At 36.8% G+C, this 24,915-nt stretch overlaps 4 non-coding genes across 4 annotated transcripts; 1 reads left to right on the top strand and 3 right to left on the bottom strand.

Annotated features, from left to right (window-relative positions):
* Positions 1–10,610: 10,610 nt before the first annotated feature.
* On the bottom strand, positions 10,611–10,683 carry TRNAM-CAU (transfer RNA methionine (anticodon CAU)). Its single transcript has one exon. It is a non-coding gene; the product is annotated as a tRNA-Met (tRNA).
* A 790-nt stretch (positions 10,684–11,473) lies between these two features.
* On the bottom strand, positions 11,474–11,546 carry TRNAM-CAU (transfer RNA methionine (anticodon CAU)). Its single transcript has one exon. It is a non-coding gene; the product is annotated as a tRNA-Met (tRNA).
* Positions 11,547–12,309: 763 nt separating this feature from the next.
* Positions 12,310–12,382, bottom strand: TRNAM-CAU (transfer RNA methionine (anticodon CAU)). Its single transcript has one exon. It is a non-coding gene; the product is annotated as a tRNA-Met (tRNA).
* A 307-nt stretch (positions 12,383–12,689) lies between these two features.
* TRNAE-UUC (transfer RNA glutamic acid (anticodon UUC)) lies at positions 12,690–12,761 on the top strand. The gene has a single exon. It is a non-coding gene; the product is annotated as a tRNA-Glu (tRNA).
* The last annotated feature ends 12,154 nt before the right edge of the window (positions 12,762–24,915 follow it).

Consider the following 24,915-nt stretch of genomic DNA (forward strand, 5'->3'; position numbering starts at 1 on the left):
GATCTATCTGATTCAGAAGATCCTTCCTCAGACATTGACACTGACAAATCTACTTATTTATTTAAAATTGAGTATATGCGTTCTTTATTAAAAGAAGTGTTAATTACTTTGGATATTGAGGTAACCAGTCCTCTTGACGTTCAGTCTAATAAACATTTAAATGCTGTTTTTAAACCTCCTGTGGTTTCTCCAGGGGTTTTTCCCATTCCTGAGGCTATTTCTGATATGATTTCTAAGGAATGGAATAAGCCAGGTACTTCTTTTATTCCTTCTTCAAGGTTTAAAAAATGGTATCCTTTACCAGCAAAATCTATAGAGTTTTGGGAAAAGATCCCCAAAGTTGATGGGGCTATTTCTACTCTTGCTAAATGTACCACTATTCCTATGGAAGATAGTACTTCCTTTAAGGATCCTTTAGATAGGAAGATTGAATCTTATCTAAGGAAGGCCTATTTATATTCAGGTCATCTTCTCAGACCTGCAATTTCTTTGGCTGATGTTGCGGCTGCATCAACTTTCTGGTTGGAGAATTTAGCGCAACAGGAATTGGATTCTGAAATATCTAGCATTGTTTGCTTATTGCAACATGCTAATCATTTTATTTGTGATGCCATTTTTGATATTATCAAAATTGATGTTAGATCCATGTCTTTAGCTATATTAGCTAGAAGAGCTTTGTGGCTTAAATCTTGGAATGCTGGCTGATATGACATCTAAATCTAGATTACTATCTCTTTCTTTCTAAGGTAATAATTTATTTGGTTCTCAGTTGGATTCTATTATTTCAACTGTTACTGGGGGAAAGGGAGTTTTTCTGCCTCAGGATAAAAAACCTAAGGGTAAATCTAAGGCTTCTAACCATTTTCATTCCTTTCGTCAGAATAAGGAACAAAAAATCAATCCTCCCCCCAAGGAATCTGCCTCCATTTGGAAGCCTTCCTCAAATTGGAATAAATCCAAGCCTTTTAGGAAACCAAAGTCAGCCCCTAAGTCCGCATGAAGGTGCGGCCCTCATTGCAGCCCAGTTGGTAGGGGGCAGATTAAGGTTTTTCAAGGATATTTGGATAAAATCTGTTCAAAATCAATGGATTCAGAGCATTGTCTCTCAAGGGTATCGAATAGGATTCAGAGTAAGACCTCCTGTGAGAAGATTTTTTTCTCTCACGTATCCCAGTAAATCCAGTAAAAGCTCAGGCTTTCCTGAAGTGTGTTTCTGACCTGGAGTCTTCAGGGGTAATCATGCCAATTCCTCTTCTGGAACAAAGTTTGGGGTTTTATTCAAATCTATTCATTGTCCCAAAGAAGGAAAATTTATTCAGACCAGTTCTGGATCTGAAAATTTTGAATCGTTATGTAAGAGTACCAACTTTCAAGATGGTGACTATAAGGACTATTCTGCCTTTTGTTCAGCGAGGACATTATATGTCCACAATAGACTTGCAGGATGCATACCTTCATATTCCGATTCATCCAGAACATTATCAGTTTCTGAGATTCTCTTTTCTAGACAAGCATTACCAATTTGTTGCTCTTCCATTTGGCCTAGCAACAGCTCCAAAAATCTTTTCAAAGGTTCTGGGTGCCCTACTCTCTGTAATCAGAGAACAGGGTATTGCTGTGTTTCCTTATTTGGACGATATCTTGGTACTAGCTCAGTCTTTACGTACTGCAGAATCTCACATGAATCAACTAGTGTTGTTTCTTCGGAAACATGGTTGGAGGATCAATTTACCAAAAAGTTTCTTGATTCCTCAGACAAGGGTCACCTTTTTAGGCTTCCAGATAGATTCAGTGTCCATGACGTTTAATATTGGTTGCAGCTTGTCGGCACCTTCAGTCTCAGTCATTCCCTTCTGTGGCTATGTGCATGGAAGTTTTAGGTCTCATGACTGCAGCATCGGACGCGATCCCCTTTGCTCATTTTCACATGAGACCTCTTCAGCTTTGTATGCTGAATCAATGGTGCAGGGATTATACAAAGATATCACAATTAATATCCTTAAATCCCAATGTACGACACTCTCTGACATGGTGGATAGATCACCATCGTTTAGTTCAAGGGGCTTCTTTTGTACGGCCAACCTGGACTGTGATCACAACAGATGCGAGTCTTTCAGATTGGGGAGCTGTTTGGGGATCTCTGACAGCACAAGGGGTTTGGAAATCTCAAGAGGCGAGATTACCAATAAATATTTTAGAACTCCGTGCAATTCTCAGAGCTCTTCAGCTTTGGCCTCTGTTAAAGAGAGAACCGTTCATTTGTTTTCAGACAGACAATATCACAACAGTGGCATATGTCAATCATCAGGGTGGGACTCACAGTCCCCAAGCTATGAAAGAAGTATCTCGAATACTTGTTTGGGCAGAATCCAGCTCCTGTCTAATCTCTGCGGTGCATATCCCAGGTGTAGACAATTGGGAAGCGGATTATCTCAGCCAACAAACTTTACATCCAGGGGAGTGGTCTCTCCATGCAGATGTTTTTTCTCAGATTATTCAGATGTGGGGTCTTCCAGAAATAGATCTCATGGCCTCTCATCTAAACAAGAAACTTCCCAGATACCTGTTCAGATTCCAGGGATGTTCAGGCGGAAGCAGTGGATGCACTCACACTTCCTTGGTGTTATCATCCTGCTTACATCTTCCCGCCTCTAGTTCTCCTTCCAAGAGTGATTTCCAAAATCATCATGGAACAATCATTTGTGTTGCTGGTGGCACCAGCATGGCCACACAGGTTTTGGTATGCGGATCTGGTTCGGATGTCCAGTTGCCCGCCTTGGCCACTTCCGTTACAGTTAGACCTACTTTCTCAAGGTCCGTTTTTTTCCATCAGGATCTCAAATCATTAAATTTGAAGGTATGGAAATTGAACGCTTAGTACTAAGTCATAGAGGTTTCTCTGACTCAGTGATTGATACTATTTAACAAGCTCGTAAACCAGTCTCTAGGAAGATTTATTATAGAGTTTGGAAGACTTACATTTCATGGTGTTCTTCTCATAAATTTTCCTGGCATTCTTTTAGAATTCCTAGAATTTTGCAGTTTCTTCAGGATGGTTTGGATAAGGGTTTGTCTGCAAGTTCCTTGAAAGGACAAATCTCCGCTCTTTCTGTTTTATTTCACAGAAAGATTGCTATACTTCCTGATATACACTGTTTTGTACAGGCTTTAATTCGTATTAAGCCTGTCATTAAATCCATTTCTCCTCCTTGGAGTCTTAATTTGGTTATGAAAGCTTTACAGGCTCCTCCGTTTGAGCCTATGCATTCTTTGGGCATTAAACTACTTTCTTGGAAAGTGTTGTTCCTTTTGGCTATCTCTTCTGCTAGAAGAGTTTCTGAGCTATCTGTTCTTTCTTGTGAATCTCCTTTTCTGATTTTTCATCCGGATAAGGCGGTCTTGCGGACTTCATTTGAATTTTTACCTAAGGTTGTGAATTCTAACAACATTAGTAGAGAAATTATTGTCCCTTCCTTGTGTCCTAATCCTAAGAATCCTTTGGAAAGATCCTTACATTCTTTGGATGTGGTGAGAGCTTTGAAATATTATGTTGAAGCTACTAAAGATTTCAGAAAGACTTCTAGTCTATTTGTTATATTTTCTGGTCCTAGGAAAGGTCAGAAGGCCTCTGCTATTTCCTTGGCCTCTTGGTTAAAGCTTTTGATTCATCAAGCTTATTTGGAGTCGGGTCAAGCCCCGCCTCAGAGAATTACAGCTCATTCTACTAGATCAGTCTCCACTTCGTGGGCTTTTAAGAATGAAGCTTCAGTTGATCAGATTTGCAAAGCAGCGACTTGGTCCTCTTTGCATACATTTACTAAATTCTACCGTTTTGATGTATTTGCTTCTTCGGAAGCAGTTTTTGGTAGAAAAGTTCTTCAGGCAGCTGTTTCAGTTTGATTCTTCTGCTTTTGATTTAAGTTTTTTTCTTTCAAATATGAAAATAAACTTATTTTTTTGGGTTGTGGACTAATTTTTTCAGCGGTATATGGCTGTTTTTATTTTATTCCCTCCCTCTCTAGTGACTCTTGAGTGGAAGATCCACATCTTGGGTATTGATATCCCATATGTCACTAGCTCATGGACTCTTGCCAATTACATGAAAGAAAACATAATTTATGTAAGAACTTACCTGATAAATTCATTTCTTTCATATTGGCAAGAGTCCATGAGGCCCACCCTTTTTATGGTGGTTATGGTTTTTTGTATAAAGCACAATTATTTCCAAATTTCCTTTGTTGATGCTTTCTACTCCTTTCTTTATCACCCCACTGCTTGGCTATTCGTTAAACTGAATTGTGGGTGTGGTGAGGGGTGTATTTATAGGCATTTTGAGGTTTGGGAAACTTTGCCCCTCCTGGTAGGATTGTATATCCCATATGTCACTAGCTCATGGACTCTTGCCAATATGAAAGAAATGAATTTATCAGGTAAGTTCTTACATAAATTATGTTTTTTAAAGATATATCAATCTTATCTCTATGTATTGTATGTTTAAGTTTATTGCTGATAATTGCATACATAAAGGGGAGAGAAATAGATTCTCCCTGGGTACTTGTCAATTATTAGCATCTGCAGAAAAATCCTGTTCACTTTTTATATTAAAATTATTACTGCAGATATTATACTCTCTTTGTATTGAAATCCGGACCTCTTAGGGCCATTATATTTTAAATGTAATTTTTTTTTTGTATATTACATATTAGGTTTCAAATGTTTCAACAAAACACTTTCTGAAACTTGTTTGAGAATTCTTTAGCATCAATTTTGGTTTATATCAAGATAACTGAATACATACTACTATACTTTACGAACACAGTACAGTAGGATAGGATCTTCTGAATATGATTCTGAATATAGATCTTCTGATTAAAAACTTTAAGTAACAAATATCAGATGATTTGTTAATTTTTAATTGGATAGCTCCCTTTGTATCCAGTAAAGGGATGTTTATAAAGAGGCATGACAATAAATCAATGTGAAAGTCAAAATGATGAGATTCATTAGTAGGCATATAAGGAGTGTCTTAAAGTGTGTTAGAAATTGTGTTGGTGTCCAGGAATTCATCAGAGAAATAGAATCATGGAATTTAGTGTACATAAATTTTAAATCTAGTAGATAGAAAGGATAAGGTGATGTGATTACTAAAATAGGTGATGTGAAATTTTGTTAGACAAGGTTTCTTGGTTAATATACATCATAGTGGATTTCCTGTGAAGATGTGTTTAAACGTGTGTGAGTGAAGATCAAGGGTAACATAAAGCCATAATTCTTATATACTAAGAACTATGTGTGGATTAAGTGTGGTGAACACTATCATGTGAAGAACAGAGTTTCCAGTGTGATGTGAATTTAACTTAGTGTAAAAAAAATATGTTGAATCCAATTTATTCAATAGTTCCCTAACCTTCTAGAGCTTTATGTTGTTAAGATTTTGTTAGATAAGGGTTTCTTTGTTGTTATACATTATATTGGTCCTCCTGTTGAGATATTTATACAAACATGTGTAAGAGATGATAACAGTGGCATAAAGCTGTAATTCTTATATATTAAGAACTACATGTAAATTGAGTGTGTTGAACACCATAATGTGATAAACAGAGTTTCCAATGTGATATAAATTTAATTAGGTGTAAGAAAATATATGTTGAATCCAGTTTTATCCTGTGGTTGCTTAACCCGCTAGTATTTTATATTGTTAAATAATATATATTCAGTTGCTAGTTTGTAAATCTTGGTTTTAATTATTCCAAATATACTGAATTCAAAGACAAGTTGCAGATTATGTCTCAATTGAACAATTTTTTTACAATTTGAACACAGATGATTAAATTTCACTCCTAATGGGGTTCATCTCAACTATATTATTGAGGTTCTTTTAAATGAACATTGAATAATTATTCTGTTCATTTAAACCTTTTGGATACACACAATCCATAAGATAAATTTATCTGGTTTCAGCTTTTAATAGTGCTTTTCCCAGATCTCCTCCTCTTAGACCCAAGGACAATTTGTGTACACCATAACATTCCAATTCGGATGTTTTGGATTGGTGATGTTGGTAAGAATGTGAGGCTACGGACGTGGTTTTTTTGTTTTTGGACATATCTTGGGGAGCATTACGTATCTTTTGAAGATGTTCCATAATTCTTGTATGTAATTTTCTGGTTCTCATTCCAATATAAGTACAGGGACACATACAATGGAGAGCATAAATAACTCCAACCGTATTGCAGCTTATATAAGTTTTGATTTGGTGTTGTTTTCCAAATCTATCTGCAATTATTTTTTTCTTTTTGATCATATTGGGACAAGTCGAGCAGCTTCCACAAGGAAAAGAGCCTTGTTCTGTAGTTCTCATTTTTTCATTTTTTTTTTCAAATAATTAATTGGGCTCAGGATCTCTTTTAAATTTCTGGATCTTCTATAGCTGATTTCTGCTCTTGATCCAATTAGATCCTTCAATTGTCGGTCTGCTTGTAATATGTGCAATTTTGTTGGATTATGTTAACAACCTGCTTGGACTGGTCATTGTATGTTAGTACCAATCTCGTTTTATTATTAGGATTTTTGTTTCGGACCTTCAATAAATCTGACCTTGGGGTCTCGAAAGCTCTTCTTTTACCTTTTCGGATTGATTTTTTACTATATCCTCTTGAGATTGACTGTTTTCCAATTCTAATGCTCTTATTTTAAACATTTTGTCATCAGAGCAGTTACTTTTCATTCTTAAAAATTCCCCAATTGGTAGGGATTTGATTGTATTAGGTGCGTGAGCACTGGTTGAATGGAGTACATTGTTAGTTGCTGTTTCTTTTCTAAATACATCTGTACTCAGAAAGCCATTGGTTTCTTTATGAATTTGTAGATCTAAAAAATAAATATCAGTGAGGCTTTTCTGATACGTAAGTTTGATATTCAGGTTGTTGTTATTCAGTTGGTTTAAAAATGCATTTAATTCTGATTCAGATCCCTCCCATAAAAATAGGATATCATCAATATACCTAATCCACAGAGGAATATACTTGGTATATTAATTGTTGGTATCTGAGAAGACTGTGGTATGTTCCCACCAACCTAAGAATAAATTTGCATAGGTCGGTGCGCAAGCAGTGCCCATGGCAGTGCCTTGGGTTTGTAAATAGAATTTGTTATTGAATAAAAAATAGTTTTTTGTGAGAACGAACTTTAATAGGTCCATTATGAAATAATTATGCTCTGTGCTCTCTTCAGTTTACATGTCTAGGAAATATTTAACAGCATTTAGTCCCAGCTGATGGTTAATGCTGGTGTACAAAGATTCCACATCTGATGTCACCAACCAAGTGGTTTCTGAAATATTGATGTCTTTGATTAGCTGTAGTACCTCCATTGTATCTCTCACATACGAGGGAAGTTGTGTTAAGATCTATGAGATCTATGTACTGACTTGCTCTTTCCGTTAGGTTTTCATTTCCCGACACAATTGGATGGCCAGGAGGTTGTTTATTATTCTTGTTGATCTTCTTGTGGATCTTAGGGATCTTAGGGATTAAATAGAAAGTATCAATTTTAGGATGTGTTACTTTTAAGAACTTCTTCTCCTTGTTGGTAATAAGGCCATTTAGCTTTGCTTCATCAATCAGTTTGTTATATTGTTGATGGAATTGTGTGGTTGGATTGCTCCATAATTCCTTATAACAGGATTTATTTTTTAGTTGTGAAAGCGCTTCTTTTAGGTACATTTCCTCTGGCCATACAACAATATTTCCTCCCTTGTCCGCACTCCTGATAATAGTATCATCCCATGATTCGATATCTTTGAGAGCTTCTCTTTCCTTTTTAGATAGATTTTTGGATTTTGATGGAATTACACACAATTTGATTGAATACATCAATATTGGAGCTTGTATTGCTTGCTGGGACAAATTTAGATTTGGGTTTTAAAGCTTTCCGCCAGTTGGATCTTTCCGGTGCATCTTGTTCAGTCAATAAATCCTCCAAATTCTGGAGTGATTCTAGTTCGTCCTCTGACAGATCCGTCGGGGCTTCATTAAAGTCTTTATTAGATAAGTGCTTTTTTTAAAGTAATTTCCGTAGGAACAATTGTATATCTTTTATTGTTTCAAATTTGCCCAACTGTGAGTTTGGACAAAATGATAACCCTTTACTTTCCACAAAGTTCTCTGTGAATCTTTTCTGCTCTTACTCAAGGGTTATGGATCCACCTTCTTTCAACTACTACCTGCAGGGGTTATGGGAGTATTGAATAGTACTGACACTTCTATTGGAACTGGCACCTAGAATGCTTGTTTCTGTGCTCATAAACAATAATTTTCCCAGCCGTTATTTAAACAGCCTATGGATACTTCCAAGTCTTTCCAAATCACAGCCTCATTTGCCCCCTTTATTGTGCACTGAACAAGGCTTTCAGCTAAATTAGCTTTGTATAAATTAACAACAGCTCTCATAACATACTGCTTTACAAAAACCTTCTGAGGGTAAATGCTGCTGGCCGTCAGGGTAAACTGTGAAAGAGTAAAAAGAAATCAGTACCTGTATAGGATTCCTAATGATTGTAGTTTGTTAGAGCTGTGTTATTGCCACAACCAACTGTAATGTTTACAGGTTTGTTGCTTACTGGGAGCCGTCCTATACTAACACTTGTCCGGGGGTCCCTTTTACTTCAGCTGCCCTTCTGTGTTGAGCGTGCATCACGGCTGGTGGTTAGTAGCTCTGGGGTCTTTGCCTCCGCTGTCTCTCTTGCCTTTCAGCCTTCTTGGTGCCTAGGGTATAAAGGACTACCGTTCCAGTAAAGATGGGGTTATTCCAGCCACAGGAGCATTTGCTTTACAGGTGACTTCCATAGCGCTGTAGCACCTGTTAATCCGGGCCACTTATGCGATAACGGCCAAGGATCACTGCGCTGTGGAAGCTGGTAGTTGGAGCTCATAGGAGAGGCGCGATTTTTCAAGTGTCCTCTTGCTCCACCTTTTCTGGGAAGTCACCGGGAATTCCTGCTTCTTTTTTATCACTACATTTCTATGTTGGACCAAGAGAAAAGAAGAAAAAGAATTTGAGACATTTTACAATTTCTTTTTTTTTGTATGCAGATAAATTTGCAATGCAATTTTCAACTACTACACTATATTATATTATAAAACGTTAAAAATGGCTTTATTCTTCAGTTGACCAACACATTACTGCTGAACTGGCGCCATAGTGTAACTGCCTAACTTAAAATTGAATTTTATTTAAAAATGATCTGTAGAAAAATTTTCACTAAAATAATTATATTGCAGAAAGTGAAGAAATGTTCTGCCTCAGGGAATATAACTAATAGTTACATTGTATCTATCTTAAGTTTTATTTTTATTTCACAGGCAAGTTTGTATTTATTTTAACTAGGTAGACTAGTTACTAAATAGTTATTAACTATTTACTAGATACCTAGTTAAAATAAATACAAATTTACCTGTAAAATAAAACCTAACCTGAGTTACACTAACACCTAACCTTACACTACAATTAAATCAATTACATTAATTAAATACAATTAACTATATTACAAAAAATAAACACTAAATTACACAAAATAAAAAACTAATTATCAAATGTTTAAACTAATTACACCTAATCTAATAGCCCTATCAAAATAAAAAAGGCCCCCCAAATTAAAACAATTCATGATTTTTAAACTCCAAGCTGCCGTTAAATGAAAATAAATAGTAGCCTACAGCTTCAAACACTTGCAGAGGAGCATGTCCAAATACTATTATATAGTGAAACCAAGAGAAGAGCATATAAGAAACAAATATTTGCAATCTAAGGTTAACAATCCAGACAAATACGATTTAGATTTTTTTTTTTTTTTTTGACAATTATTCATGGAGGATGGAGCTCTCTGAGAAGTGCACCATCTTTTCCCATATGGTCTAGCGGTTAGGATTCCTGTAAACAACCTTCATGTGTTACTCTGTCTCTTGCTTTAATCTGAATTCTGTTCGTATTTATATTGCCCATCAACATGTCCCGCTTTAGAGGGAACAGGTTTTTTTGTGTTTATTTTTTAAAAGCAGAAGAATATAGAAAAAGGTGGCAGTGGCCCACATGGTGATTAGGGTGGATGAACGGATAAAAAGGCATATTGCAAACCCTACAAATTCTGCGGTCTGCACCTTTTACTTGAGAAACAGACACATTACATAAATATATCAATTTCTTGCATAGATAGCTTCCTTTATAAATTATGCTTGTACCTTTTCTAAAAATGTAAATTATTTTATGGGAGTCTGAATAAATGGAAGACTTAGCTTTTTTGCCTTTAATTAGACCTGAAATTAGGGATTGGAAGTGCAACATCAACCCATAAAATAGCATTTTTATGGGTCCAAGGCATCTTAAATGCATGCAATTTCCTAAAATGAAAAATTGAGTTAATCTGCCAAAGCTGGCACTAAGGTTTATTTCAACTTGTATTTTTCAATGTTTCTCTTTATCCTGGGTCTATGTTGAAATGAAAATTAGTAGCTTACATTTCAAAATAAACACTTTACTATCCAAATAAAGCAAACTGATTTTGAAATGTCACACCCCTTTCAAGTTTTGTATCAAAAGATCATTTTGAAAAGTGCATTGTGTGAAGCTTGAACTCACGACCTTCAGATTATGAGACTGACGCGCTACCTACTGCGCTAACAAGGCCCAGCTGGAGGTTTTGGGGAAATGTTGTCTCGTGACCCTTAATGTGCATGATCTTCACTAAAAGAATTCATGATTTTTAAACTCAAAGCTGCCGTTAAATGAAAATAAATAGTAGCCTACAGCTTCAAACACTTGCAGAGGAGCATGTCCAAATACCATTATATAGTGAAACCAAGAGAAGAGCATATAAGCAACAAATATTTGCAATCTAAGGTTAACAATCCAGACAAATTTGATTTTGAATTTTTTTGTGTTTTTTGACAATTACTTATGGATGATGGAGCTCTCTGAAACTTGCACCATCTTTTCCCATATGGTCTAGCGGTTAGGATTCCTGGTTTTCATCCAGGCGGCCCGGGTTCGACTCCCGGAATGAGAAGCAAAGCTCATTTTTCTGTAGTCAAGATTAATTAATGCTAAAGTAATGTAAATGTACAATATGTCTACCATTAACAATGAATATTACTAGACCAATATCAAATGGAAATGCCGAGTTATGTTATTGTAAACAACCTTCATGTGTTACTCTGTCTCTTGCTTTAATCTGAATTCTGTTTGTATTTATATTGCCCATCAACATGTCCCGCTTTAGAGGGAACAGGTTTATTTCAGGCACTAAGGTTTATTTCAACTTGTATTTTTCAATTTTTCTCTTTATCCTGGGTCTATGTTGAAGTGAAAATGAGTAGCTTACATTTCAAAATAAACACTTTACTATCCAAATAAAGCAAACTGATTTTGAAATGTCACACCCCTTTCAAGTTTTGTATCAAAAGATCATTTTGAAAAGTGCCTTGTGTGAGGCTTGAACTCACGACCTTCAGATTATGAGACTGACGCGCTACCTACTGCGCTAACAAGGCCCAGCTGGAGGTTTCGGGGAAATGTTGTCTCGTGACCCTTAATGTGCATGATCTTCACTAAAAGAATTCATGATTTTTAAACTCCAAGCTGCCGTTAAATGAAAATAAATAGTAGCCTACAGCTTCAAACACTTGCAGAGGAGCATGTCCAAATACCATTATATAGTGAAACCAAGAGAAGAGCATATAAGCAACAAATATTTGCAATCTAAGGTTAACAATCCAGACAAATTTGATTTTGAATTTTTTTGTGATTTTTGACAATTACTTATGGATGATGGAGCTCTCTGAAACTTGCGCCATCTTTTCCCATATGGTCCAGGCGGCCGGGTTCGACTCCCGGTATGGGAAGCAAAGCTCATTTTTCTGTAGTCAAGATTAATTAATGCTAAAGTAATGTAAATGTACAATATGTCTACCATTAACAATAAATATTACTAGACCAATATCAAATGGAACAGCCGAGTTATGTTATTGTAAACAACCTTCATGTGTTACTCTGTCTCTTGCTTTAATCTGAATTCTGTTTGTATTTATATTGCCCATCAACATGTCCCGCTTTAGAGGGAACAGGTTTATTTCAGGCACTAAGGTTTATTTCAACTTGTATTTTTCAATGTTTCTCTTTATCCTGGGTCTATGTTGAAGTGAAAATTAGTAGCTTACATTTCAAAATAAACACTTTACTATCCAAATAAAGCAAACTGATTTTGAAATGTCACACCCCTTTCAAGTTTTTGTATCAAAAGATCATTTTGAAAAGTGCCTTGTGTGAGGCTTGAACTCACGACCTACAGATTATGAAACTGACGCGCTACCTACTGCGCTAACAAGGCACAGCTGGAGGTTTCGGGGAAATGTTGTCTCGTGACCCTTAATGTGCATGATCTTCACTTAAAGAATTCATGATTTTTAAACTCCAAGCTGCCGTTAAATGAAAATAAATAGTAGCCTACAGCTTCAAACACTTGCAGAGGAGCATGTCCAAATACCATTATATAGTGAAACCAAGAGAAGAGCATATAAGCAACAAATATTTGCAATCTAAGGTTAACAATCCAGACAAATTTGATTTTGAATTTTTTTGTGATTTTTGACAATTACTTATAGATGATGGAGCTCTCTGAATCTTGCACCATCTTTTCCCATATGGTCTAGCGGTTAGGATTCCTGGTTTTCACCCAGGTGGCCCGGGTTTGACTCCCGGTATGAGAAGCAAAGCTCATTTTTCTGTAGTCAAGATTAATTAATGCTAAAGTAATGTAAATGTACAATATGTCTACCATTAACAATGAATATTACTAGACCAATATCAAATGGAAAAGCCGAGTTATGTTATTGTAAACAACCTTCATGTGTTATAAGAACAGGAGGGCAAATGGCAGGTACTCCAATAACCAGATAGGCGCAACTATAATCGATAAAAAATTCAAAACTTTAATGAAAAAATATATTTAAAAATTGTATATAAAATACACAATCAAGCTGGACACATAGACAGGGGGTGAAAAAAGACAGGCCTGACGCGTTTCGCGCCCCCTAGTGGCGCTTATTCATAGGCTGCAGCACCTAGTGTGTGGTGCCTTTTTAAAGGGCAAGGAAAACCATTAACCCTTAGTGTGCAAATCATTATTAAAAACAGTGACAAAATAAAAACAACAACAAATTTACATTGGGATTACTTACAAAAAATATAGATACAGATTCAGATTCAGACATACCTGAGCCAGTGTGTGGAATAATGTAATACCTAGACATGATAATAAAAAATTAAAAAATAACATGTACCAATTACCTAGGTTTAGATACTAGTAATTTAAGAGATATCCTAGTTTTCTTAAATATGAATGGACCAACTAGTATTGTACACTATAGGGATATCACAATATTAATATTATAAGGGGAATATATAATTAATTAATAGTCTCATAGCTACACAGTGCCATTTCAGTTATCCGTGAAGTAATTAATATCGCATGCTTTATTCATTCCTAGTGGTTGGCATGTATTAAGCTTTAATATCCAAAATATTTCTTTCTTATCTAAGATTTTTTGCCTATTGCCTCCTCTAATTGGAATTTTAGCGATATCAATGATTTGAACTGACATGTCAGCCTTGTGGGTGAAATGTAAACCATTAAAGTGACTAGCGACTGCGGAGTCCTTAGAATAGTTTTTGACGTCCCTAACATGTTCCCCAAACCTGGTTCTGACTTCGCGTGAGGTTTTACCTACATATTGACTTTTACAGATATTACACGTTAAAAGGTAGATGACAAATCTGGTTTTGCAGTTAGCATAGAAATCTATGACATATTGTTTATTATCTACACTTGAGTAAAAGTGTGTACCTCTAATGAGGTTAGGACAAGTTAAGCAATCCCTGCTACCACATTTGTATAGCCCCTTCTTTGATAGCCAGTCTCCTGAGGGGACACTCGTAGTATCAGTAACCAAGCTGGGAGCAAGTACTTTCCCTAATGTCCTTGGTTTTTTAGGGACGTACCTGAAATTATTTACAAATGGTTTGAGAATGTCATCTCCCAAAAGGATATGGGAATGCTTCTTTAAAATCTTTACTACTGCATCATAATTTGTTGAATACTCTGTTGTAAAAACTATAGTGTCACTAGTGACTTGGTTCTTCTTATGTGCAGTAATGGGTTGTTTATTATAAGCCTTAACTGCTAATCTGCATTGTTCAAGCCTACTTGGGTTATAGCCTCTCTTGGTAAGTCTATCTTTTAGCTCTAAGGACTGTCTGTCATAGATGGAATCATCTTGGGTATTCCTGCGTAGCCTAATAAACTGCCCTCTTGGGATGGCTTTTTTTACATGTTCTGGGTGTTGGGATGCCGCATGCAGTATTGTATTGCCTGCCACTGGTTTTCTATAGGTTTGTGTTACTATTTGATTTTCACTAATTAATAAAGTAAGATCCAAATAGTTAATCTGTTTATCATTTACTTCACCTGTAAATCTTAAACCCATGAGATTATCACTCAAATATGACAGCAAATCATCCAAAATGACCATTTTTTTATCATTATTGACAATTAGCAACAGATCGTCTATGTAACGAACAAAAAGCACTACTTCATCCATCCAAGGGTTATTTGTTGAAAAAATATAAGTAAGTTCCCACCACTTTTTTTTTTTTTTTGTTCGTTACATAGACGATCTGTTGCTAATTGTCAATAATGATAAAAAAATGGTCATTTTGGATGATTTGCTGTCATATTTGAGTGATAATCTCATGGGTTTAAGATTTACAGGTGAAGTAAATGATAAACAGATTAACTATTTGGATCTTACTTTATTAATTAGTGAAAATCAAATAGTAACACAAACCTATAGAAAACCAGTGGCAGGCAATACAATACTGCATGCGGCATCCCAACACCCAGAACATGTAAAAAAAGCCATCCCAAGAGGGCAGTTTATTAGGCTACGCAGGAATACCCAAGATGATTCCATCTATGACAGACAGTCCTTAGAGCTAAAAGATAGACTTACCAAGAGAGGCTATAACCCAAGTAGGCTTGAACAATGCAGATTAGCAGTTAAGGCTTATAATAAACAACCCATTACTGCACATAAGAAGAACCAAGTCACTAGTGACACTATAGTTTTTACAACATAGTATTCAACAAATTATGATGCAGTAGTAAAGATTTTAAAGAAGCATTCCCATATCCTTTTGGGAGATGACATTCTCAAACCATTTGTAAATAATTTCAGGTACGTCCCTAAAAAACCAAGGACATTAGGGAAAGTACTTGCTCCCAGCTTGGTTACTGATACTACGAGTGTCCCCTCAGGAGACTGGCTATCAAAGAAGGGGCTATACAAATGTGGTAGCAGGGATTGCTTAACTTGTCCTAACCTCATTAGAGGTACACACTTTTACTCAAGTGTAGATAATAAACAATATGTCATAGATTTCTATGCTAACTGCAAAACCAGATTTGTCATCTACCTTTTAACGTGTAATATCTGTAAAAGTCAATATGTAGGTAAAACCTCACGCGAAGTCAGAACCAGGTTTGGGGAACATGTTAGGGACGTCAAAAACTATTCTAAGGACTCCGCAGTCGCTAGTCACTTTAATGGTTTACATTTCACCCACAAGGCTGACATGTCAGTTCAAATCATTGATATCGCTAAAATTCCAATTAGAGGAGGCAATAGGCAAAAAATCTTAGATAAGAAAGAAATATTTTGGATATTAAAGCTTAATACATGCCAACCACTAGGAATGAATAAAGCATGCGATATTAATTACTTCACGGATAACTGAAATGGCACTGTGTAGCTATGAGACTATTAATTAATTATATATTCCCCTTATAATATTAATATTGTGATATCCCTATAGTGTACAATACTAGTTGGTCCATTCATATTTAAGAAAACTAGGATATCTCTTAAATTACTAGTATCTAAACCTAGGTAATTGGTACATGTTATTTTTTTTTTTTTTTTTTTTTTTTTTTTTTTTTTAAATTTCCTTTATTGTTGTAAATAAAACATAGATACATAACAGAAAGTGACAAAGCATTACAATTAAGAACACAATATATCTCAATATGGTGGGTACATGAATATGACATTGATCTTAACAGATAGAAAAACTGCAAGTGATACCGTGAATCAGTTACTCACATTGATGCTAGATAATCTTCCCATATAAACTTTAAGTTATTGTAAAACTCCAATTGTTGTGTTTGTGTATAATGGTATTTTTCCAGGGTTAAGATCTGCGTAATGTGGCTCTGCCACTCATTAATCGTGGGGATTCTCAGACTTTTCCATAGTCGTGGTATTAGTTGTTTAGCTCCATTCGTCATTATGTGTAACAGTTTTAATCTAAGTTTGCATTTTAATTTAGGAGGGTAGTTGAAGAGTAATATTAGGGGATCTAATTGGGTCTTGTGGGACAAGCATTTCTCTATTTCTTCCTTAATTTTCATCCAATATTGTCTAATGTATGGGCAGTTCCACCATATGTGGACTAGTGAACCTTCCTCACCGCATCCTCTCCAACATGTACTATTTGTGGTTGTATAGATTTTTGAAAGTCTAAGCGGAGTGAGGTACCATCTATATAGGAGTTTCAGGTTAGTTTCTGTAATACTCATCGAAGAAGAGGCCTTGCCCATATTATTAAAAATTATTTCCCAATCTTTGTGAGAGATTTCTTTTTGTAGATCGGTTTCCCAGATCTTACAGTAAGCTGGTAGAGATCTGGAGTGGTGCTCTATCAGCATTTTGTATAGCATTGACAGACCTCCTTTGGTGGGGGTTTGTGAGTAGCATACATTTTCAAATAGAGTAAGGGGTCTAATTAGTTTGGATTTCTGTATGTTACTTGTAATAAAATGTTGTAGTTGTTGACGTGTGTACCATTCATTTATAAAGAGTGGAGTCATCTCCCCCATTTCCTCTTGTGGTTTTAGTTTTCCATTGCTTATGAGTGTATGGACTGGAATTAAAGTGTTTATATTGGACCATGTTTTGTTGGCAGGGTGCTGTCGTATCGGGATTTCTGGGTTATGTAAGATCGGTGTTAATGGGGAGGGATTGGAGGAAATACCTGTGGTCTTATTAGAGATGTAGTCCCATACTTTAAATGTTTCCTTTATGATACTGGGAAGCGTTTTGTTCATGTTTCTATGTAGCCTATCCAACCAGCACATTCCACCCACATTAGGACAGTTAGCTATTTGTTGCTCTAGCCTCACCCATTCTTTACATTCCCCATGTTTACACCAGTCTATAACCCGATTGAGGATGGCTGCTTGCCTGTAGTATACTAAGTTAGGGACTCCTAAACCTCCATTTTTCCTGTTTCTATATATTATTTTTTTTGCTATGCGTGGTCTTTTATTTTGCCAGATATATGTATTAACAATATTTTGGAGGGTGGGCAGATATGATGGTGGAACTGGGATAGGGATTGTTTGGAGTTTATATAAAATTTTTGGGAGACAGGTCATCTTAAATGCTTCCATTCTTCCTATCCAGGACAAATTTTTGTGTTCCCAGTTTCGTAGTTCTTGCTGCACCTCCTCCATCAGGGTCTGATAGTTTAATTTAAATAGAAGGTCTTGGTTATATGTTATTTGGATCCCCAGATATTTGATAGAGGAGGTTTGTATGTTATAGTGATATTTATTTGCGATTTCCTGTAGCTCCTGTTCGGGTATATAGATCCCCAACAGTTCTGATTTTGTGGGATTGATTTTAAATCCTGAAAATGTGCTATATTTATCTATTTCCTTTTTTAATGTCTCTAAAGATAGTCGTGGGCTGGTAAGTGTTAGAATAATATCATCGGCATATAATGCCTGTTTGTATTGAGTATCTTGGATCTGGATGCCTTTTATGTTAGGGTTATGTCTAATTGCTGTGGCCAGGATTTCGATTGTCAATATAAATAAAATGGGGGATAAGGGGCAGCCCTGTCTGGTACCATTATTGATCTCAACTTTACTGGATAAGGAATCGTTAAGTTTGATTTTGGCTGTGGGTGAATTATATAATGTAAATATTTTGTTTATGAAACTTTCTCCCATTCCAAATCTCTCAAGTGTATGTCTCAGAAAAGCCCAGTCTAATCTATCAAAGGCTTTTTCAGCGTCCATGGCCAGGAAGATAGATGGAATGTTGTGTATTTGTGTGTATTCGAGCAAGGTCAGGATTTTCATGGTATTATCCCTCGCCTCTCTGTAGGGTGTGAAGCCGACTTGGTTCGTATTTATTAATGTCGGGAGGAATTTATTGATTCGTGAAGCTAAGATTTTGGCAAATAATTTCACATCTACATTTAACAATGAAATGGGTCTAAAATTTTGGGGTGTATCTGGGGATTTACCTGGTTTAGGAAGTACAGTGATATGGGCTTCTAACATAGTCTGGGGGAAGGGATTATTAATATTTACTTTATTGAAGATTGTCAATAGATGAGGAATTAATATCGGGGCAAGGGTTTTATAATAATATGTGGTGAAGCCATCTGGGCCAGGACTCTTGCCTGGGTTAAGATCATGTATTGCTTTTTTTATCTCTTCCGGGGTGATAGGGGCTTCCAAGTCAGCTGCTTGTTCTTTTTCCAGTGTGGGAAGGGGGAGTGCTTGTAAGTAGTTTTGTATATTTATGTCTATATGTGGGTTATTATTGTTTTGTTTAATATTGTATAGGTGTGTATAGTATTTCTCAAATTGTGTGAGGATATCTTTAGTGGAGTAAACTTCTGTATTTTTAGGGGTTTTTATAGCATGGATAAAAGTTTTTAATTTCTTAATTTTAAGGGCTCTAGCCAGCAATTTGCCTGCCCTGTTACCTTCGTAATAAAATTTCTGTCGAAATTTAGATAGGGTATCTGTATATTCTCTTAATAACAGCTCGTGAAGAGCTTTTCTTATATTTTGAAGTGATTGGTATATTGCTTGGTCGTCAGGGTTCATCCTATAGTTATGTTCTAATTCCGATAGTTTTGTAGTGAGGTTCATGTATTTTTGCCTTTCTAATCTTTTGAATTGGGCTTTTCTTTTCATGAATTCTCCTCTCATAAAGCATTTATGAGCCTCCCATACTGTAATCGGGTCGGCATTATCTTTAGTATTAAAAGTAAAATATTCTTGTAGTGCTTTTTGGGTTTTAGTGAGTTGTATCTCCCCTTTCAAAAGGGAATCGTCTAATTTCCATATATATGGTGTAACTGGGGTATTGGGCCAAGCTATATCAAAAAAAACTGCTGAGTGGTCAGACCATACTGTATGAACGATTTTTGCATTTTTAATATGTTCAAGGCCTATCTGATTGGTAAGTAGATAGTCCAGCCGACTGTAAGTCTTGTTTGGAGAAGAGAAGAAAGTATATTCTCTTTTTTCAGGGTTGACAAACCTCCAAATATCATAGAAGTTATATTCCCTCAGTATTTTCCATAGATGTTTAAGTGTGCGTTTAGATGTACTGGGGTTAGGGTTGGAGCTATCAAGTTCTGGGTGTATGGGGATATTAAGGTCTCCTCCTATGAAAATCAGCCCTTTAGCTACATCTAGTATGCGTCTAAATGTTTTCCTATAGAATGGAAGTTGTAGGGTATTGGGCGCATATAGATTGATCAGTGTAACTGGCCTACCGTATATTAATCCAAAGACCGCCAGAAAGCGGCCTTCTGTGTCAGTGTGAGTTTGAATATGCTGGAACGATATGGTTTTATGTATAAGGATACTAACTCCGCATCTTTTTGAAATATGGGAACTATGGAAATGTTGATTGTAGTTGGAGCTCATAAATTTCGGCTCATGAGAACGCTTAAAATGCGTCTCCTGTAGGAATAATATATCTCCTTTCTTTTTATGCAAATCAGACATTGCCATGGATCTTTTAGCAGGAGAATTAAAACCCCTCACATTTTGTGTAATAAATTTAAGTATTCTATTTGGAGTCTCCATTGGTCAGTAATACCGTAAGTTTCAAAAGATCACACCATGTACATTTTCCCACATTATGCAATGCCCCGTTTTTACCTTGGTATTCATTCTGCAAACAGTGCAGATTAATTAGGAAATTAACATCAAAAATCAAACAAAAACTCGACAAGTTTATATCATACAAAAACAATGAGAGAACGTTCATCTCGCATCTGGAGATGAACATTAGGACCATGTGTAATCACGTAGCCTTACTCAGGAGGGGGTCAGGATTAATGGATGCGTGTTACATTGACCTTTGGTGCATTAATTAAATATAATGTTAAAATGCCTCCTCTTCCGCATATTCATTGTTTGTAATACACCATATAAGGGAGGAGGTTCAGGATAATATATGTTAGGGGTGTAAGATTTGAGACAATATAAACCTAGAACAGTAGTTACATTAATGAAACGTTTGAGGGAAAAAAAAATAAAAAAGAGCATAAATAACCAACAGAGGTGAACAATCATTTAAAACTCTTGTAAACAAAACATTGTTAATCGAGAGTATTTTTAACTATAACTATGGTTAATTACCCAGCTTCTTTTAAAGAGTTCCTTGAAGCCTTAATGTCCATCCGTTATGTAATCAAGTCCCTTCTTTTTCAAAGATCAGGTTAGTTGCCTTTTTCTTTTCTGGCGGGACTCCTTGTGATGCTGCTTTTCTGTTCACTCTTGAAGATACTGACTGCCATTGCTCCATTTGCTGTCGCTTTTCTTTTCTTGCTGGGGGATGTTGCGGGGTATCTGCAGTTGAAAAGTCTGGTGGGTCCAAATCTAAGGCTTTGCAAAATTCTGGAACCTCTGATATTTTCCTGCATGTCAGTTTACTTGTATCATGAAACACGTATAGTTGGAAGGGAAAACCCCATCGATATAGGATTTTCTTATCTCTAAGTAGTTTAGTTAGAGGGGCCAATTCTCTGCGTCTCTGCAAAGTTCTTTGTGATAAATCAGCAAAAAATTGCAAAACCGTCCCCCTGAAACGTACAGGTTGATGCTTTCTGGACAGCCTTAGGATTTCCTCTTTCTCCAGGAAGTTTTTAAACTTCATAATGACATCTCTGGGTTGCGCAGTATCAGGTGGTTTTGGCCTTAAAGCTCTATGTGCCCTGTCCCAAGGCATGTCAACTGGTTGTTGTGACCCTTTTAGGTGTGCGAATAAGGCACCAAAATAAGTGTAAAAGTCCTTTGGTAATACTGATTCAGGGATTCCTCTGATCCTTAAGTTCTTCCTGCGTCCCCTATTTTCAAGATCTTCAAGTTTGTCACTGAGATCTTCTATAATTGTGGCCTGTTCAGATACTTGATCTTGTATACCAGTGACTTCTTCTTTCACTAATTCTGTCTGATCTTCCATAGCTTCCACTCTGAAGCCTAGGGTATGAAGGTCTTGTTTCATTTCCGCCATTTCCTCTCTCATACAGGTTCTGACAATGTCCGCAATATCCTGCTTAGATGCTAGAGAGGATAACAAAGACACTGGTATATGTGTAGATGCCTCTTGATCTTGTGAATTGTCATCTTCCAGCATGGGGCTGGGGGGTAAATGCTCTCTAGTATGTTTTATTGGGGAGGATCTCTTGTAGTCTGATGCAGGAAAAACATAATTTATGTAAGAACTTACCTGATAAATTCATTTCTTTCATATTAACAAGAGTCCATGAGCTAGTGACGTATGGGATATACATTCCTACCAGGAGGGGCAAAGTTTCCCAAACCTTAAAATGCCTATAAATACACCCCTCACCACACCCACAAATCAGTTTAACGAATAGCCAAGAAGTGGGGTGATAAGAAAAAAAGTGTGAAGCATATAAAATAAGGAATTGGAATAATTGTGCTTTATACAAAAAAATCATAACCACCACAAAAAAGGGTGGGCCTCATGGACTCTTGTTAATATGAAAGAAATGAATTTATCAGGTAAGTTCTTACATAAATTATGTTTTCTTTCATGTAATTAACAAGAGTCCATGAGCTAGTGACGTATGGGATAATGACTACCCAAGATGTGGATCTTTCCACACAAGAGTCACTAGAGAGGGAGGGATAAAATAAAGACAGCCAATTCCTGCTGAAAATAATCCACACCCAAAATAAAGTTTAACAAAAAACATAAGCAGAAGATTCAAACTGAAACCGCTGCCTGAAGAACTTTTCTACCAAAAACTGCTTCAGAAGAAGAAAATACATCAAAATGGTAGAATTTAGTAAAAGTATGCAAAGAGGACCAAGTTGCTGCTTTGCAGATCTGGTCAACCGAAGCTTCATTCCTAAACGCCCAGGAAGTAGATACTGACCTAGTAGAATGAGCTGTAATTCTTTGAGGCGGAATTTTACCCGACTCAACATAGGCAAGATGAATTAAAGATTTCAACCAAGATGCCAAAGAAATGGCAGAAGCTTTCTGGCCTTTCCTAGAACCGGAAAAGATAACAAATAGACTAGAAGTCTTACGGAAAGATTTCGTAGCTTCAACATAATATTTCAAAGCTCTAACAACATCCAAAGAATGCAATGATTTCTCCTTAGAATTCTTAGGATTAGGACATAATGAAGGAACCACAATTTCTCTACTAATGTTGTTGGAATTCACAACTTTAGGTAAAAATTCAAAAGAAGTTCGCAACACCGCCTTATCCTGATGAAAAATCAGAAAAGGAGACTCACACGAAAGAGCAGATAATTCAGAAACTCTTCTAGCAGAAGAGATGGCCAAAAGGAACAAAACTTTCCAAGAAAGTAATTTAATGTCCAATGAATGCATAGGTTCAAACGGAGGAGCTTGAAGAGCTCCCAGAACCAAATTCAAACTCCAAGGAGGAGAAATTGACTTAATGACAGGTTTTATACGAACCAAAGCTTGTACAAAACAATGAATATCAGGAAGAATAGCAATCTTTCTGTGAAAAAGAACAGAAAGAGCGGAGATTTGTCCTTTCAAAGAACTTGCGGACAAACCCTTATCTAAACCATCCTGAAGAAACTGTAAAATTCTCGGTATTCTAAAAGAATGCCAAGAAAAATGATGAGAAAGACACCAAGAAATATAAGTCTTCCAGACTCTATAATATATCTCTCGAGATACAGATTTACGAGCCTGTAACATAGTATTAATCACGGAGTCAGAGAAACCTCTATGACCAAGAATCAAGCGTTCAATCTCCATACCTTTAAATTTAAGGATTTCAGATCCGGATGGAAAAAAGGACCTTGTGACAGAAGGTCTGGTCTTAACGGAAGAGTCCATGGCTGGCAAGATGCCATCCGGACAAGATCCGCATACCAAAACCTGTGAGGCCATGCCGGAGCTATTAGCAGAACAAACGAGCATTCCCTCAGAATCTTGGAGATTACTCTTGGAAGAAGAACTAGAGGCGGAAAGATATAGGCAGGATGATACTTCCAAGGAAGTGATAATGCATCCACTGCCTCCGCCTGAGGATCCCGGGATCTGGACAGATACCTGGGAAGTTTCTTGTTTAGATGAGAGGCCATCAGATCTATCTCTGGAAGCCCCCACAATTGAACAATCTGAAGAAATACCTCTGGGTGAAGAGACCATTCGCCCGGATGCAACGTTTGGCGACTGAGATAATCCGCTTCCCAATTGTCTACACCTGGGATATGAACCGCAGAGATTAGACAGGAGCTGGATTCCGCCCAAACCAAAATTCGAGATACTTCTTTCATAGCCAGAGGACTGTGAGTCCCTCCTTGATGATTGATGTATGCCACAGTTGTGACATTGTCTGTCTGAAAACAAATGAACGATTCTCTCTTCAGAAGAGGCCAAAACTGAAGAGCTCTGAAAACTGCACGGAGTTCCAAGATATTGATCGGTAATCTCACCTCCTGAGATTCCCAAACTCCTTGTGCCGTCAGAGATCCCCACACAGCTCCCCAACCTGTGAGACTTGCATCTGTTGAAATTACAGTCCAGGTCGGAAGAACAAAAGAAGCCCCCTGAATTAAACGATGGTGATCTGTCCACCACGTTAGAGAGTGCCGAACAATCGGTTTTAAAGATATTAATTGATATATCTTCGTGTAATCCCTGCACCATTGGTTCAGCATACAGAGCTGAAGAGGTCGCATGTGAAAACGAGCAAAGGGGATCGCGTCCGATGCAGCAGTCATAAGACCTAGAATTTCCATGCATAAGGCTACCGAAGGGAATGATTGAGACTGAAGGTTTCGACAGGCTGTAATCAATTTTAGACGTCTCTTGTCTGTTAAAGACAAAGTCATGGACACTGAATCTATCTGGAAACCCAGAAAGGTTACCCTTGTTTGAGGAATCAAAGAACTTTTTGGTAAATTGATCCTCCAACCATGATCTTGAAGAAACAACACAAGTCGATTCGTATGAGACTCTGCTAAATGTAAAGACGGAGCAAGTACCAAGATATCGTCCAAATAAGGAAATACCACAATACCCTGTTCTCTGATTACAGACAGAAGGGCACCGAGAATCTTTGTGAAAATTCTTGGAGCTGTAGCAAGGCCAAACGGTAGAGCCACAAATTGGTAATGCTTGTCTAGAAAAGAGAATCTCAGGAACTGATAATGATCTGGATGAATTGGAATATGCAGATATGCATCCTGTAAATCTATTGTGGACATATAATTCCCTTGCTGAACAAAAGGCAATATAGTCCTTACAGTTACCATCTTGAACGTTGGTATCCTTACATAACGATTCAATAATTTTAGATCCAGAACTGGTCTGAAGGAATTCTCCTTCTTTGGTACAATGAAGAGATTTGAATAAAACCCCATCCCCTGTTCCGGAACTGGAACTGGCATAATTACTCCAGCCAACTCTAGATCTGAAACACAATTCAGAAATGCTTGAGCTTTCACTGGATTTACTGGGACAT

Source organism: Bombina bombina, unplaced genomic scaffold (genome assembly GCF_027579735.1).
Source record: "Bombina bombina isolate aBomBom1 unplaced genomic scaffold, aBomBom1.pri scaffold_408, whole genome shotgun sequence".
Taxonomy (NCBI): Eukaryota; Metazoa; Chordata; class Amphibia; order Anura; family Bombinatoridae; genus Bombina; species Bombina bombina.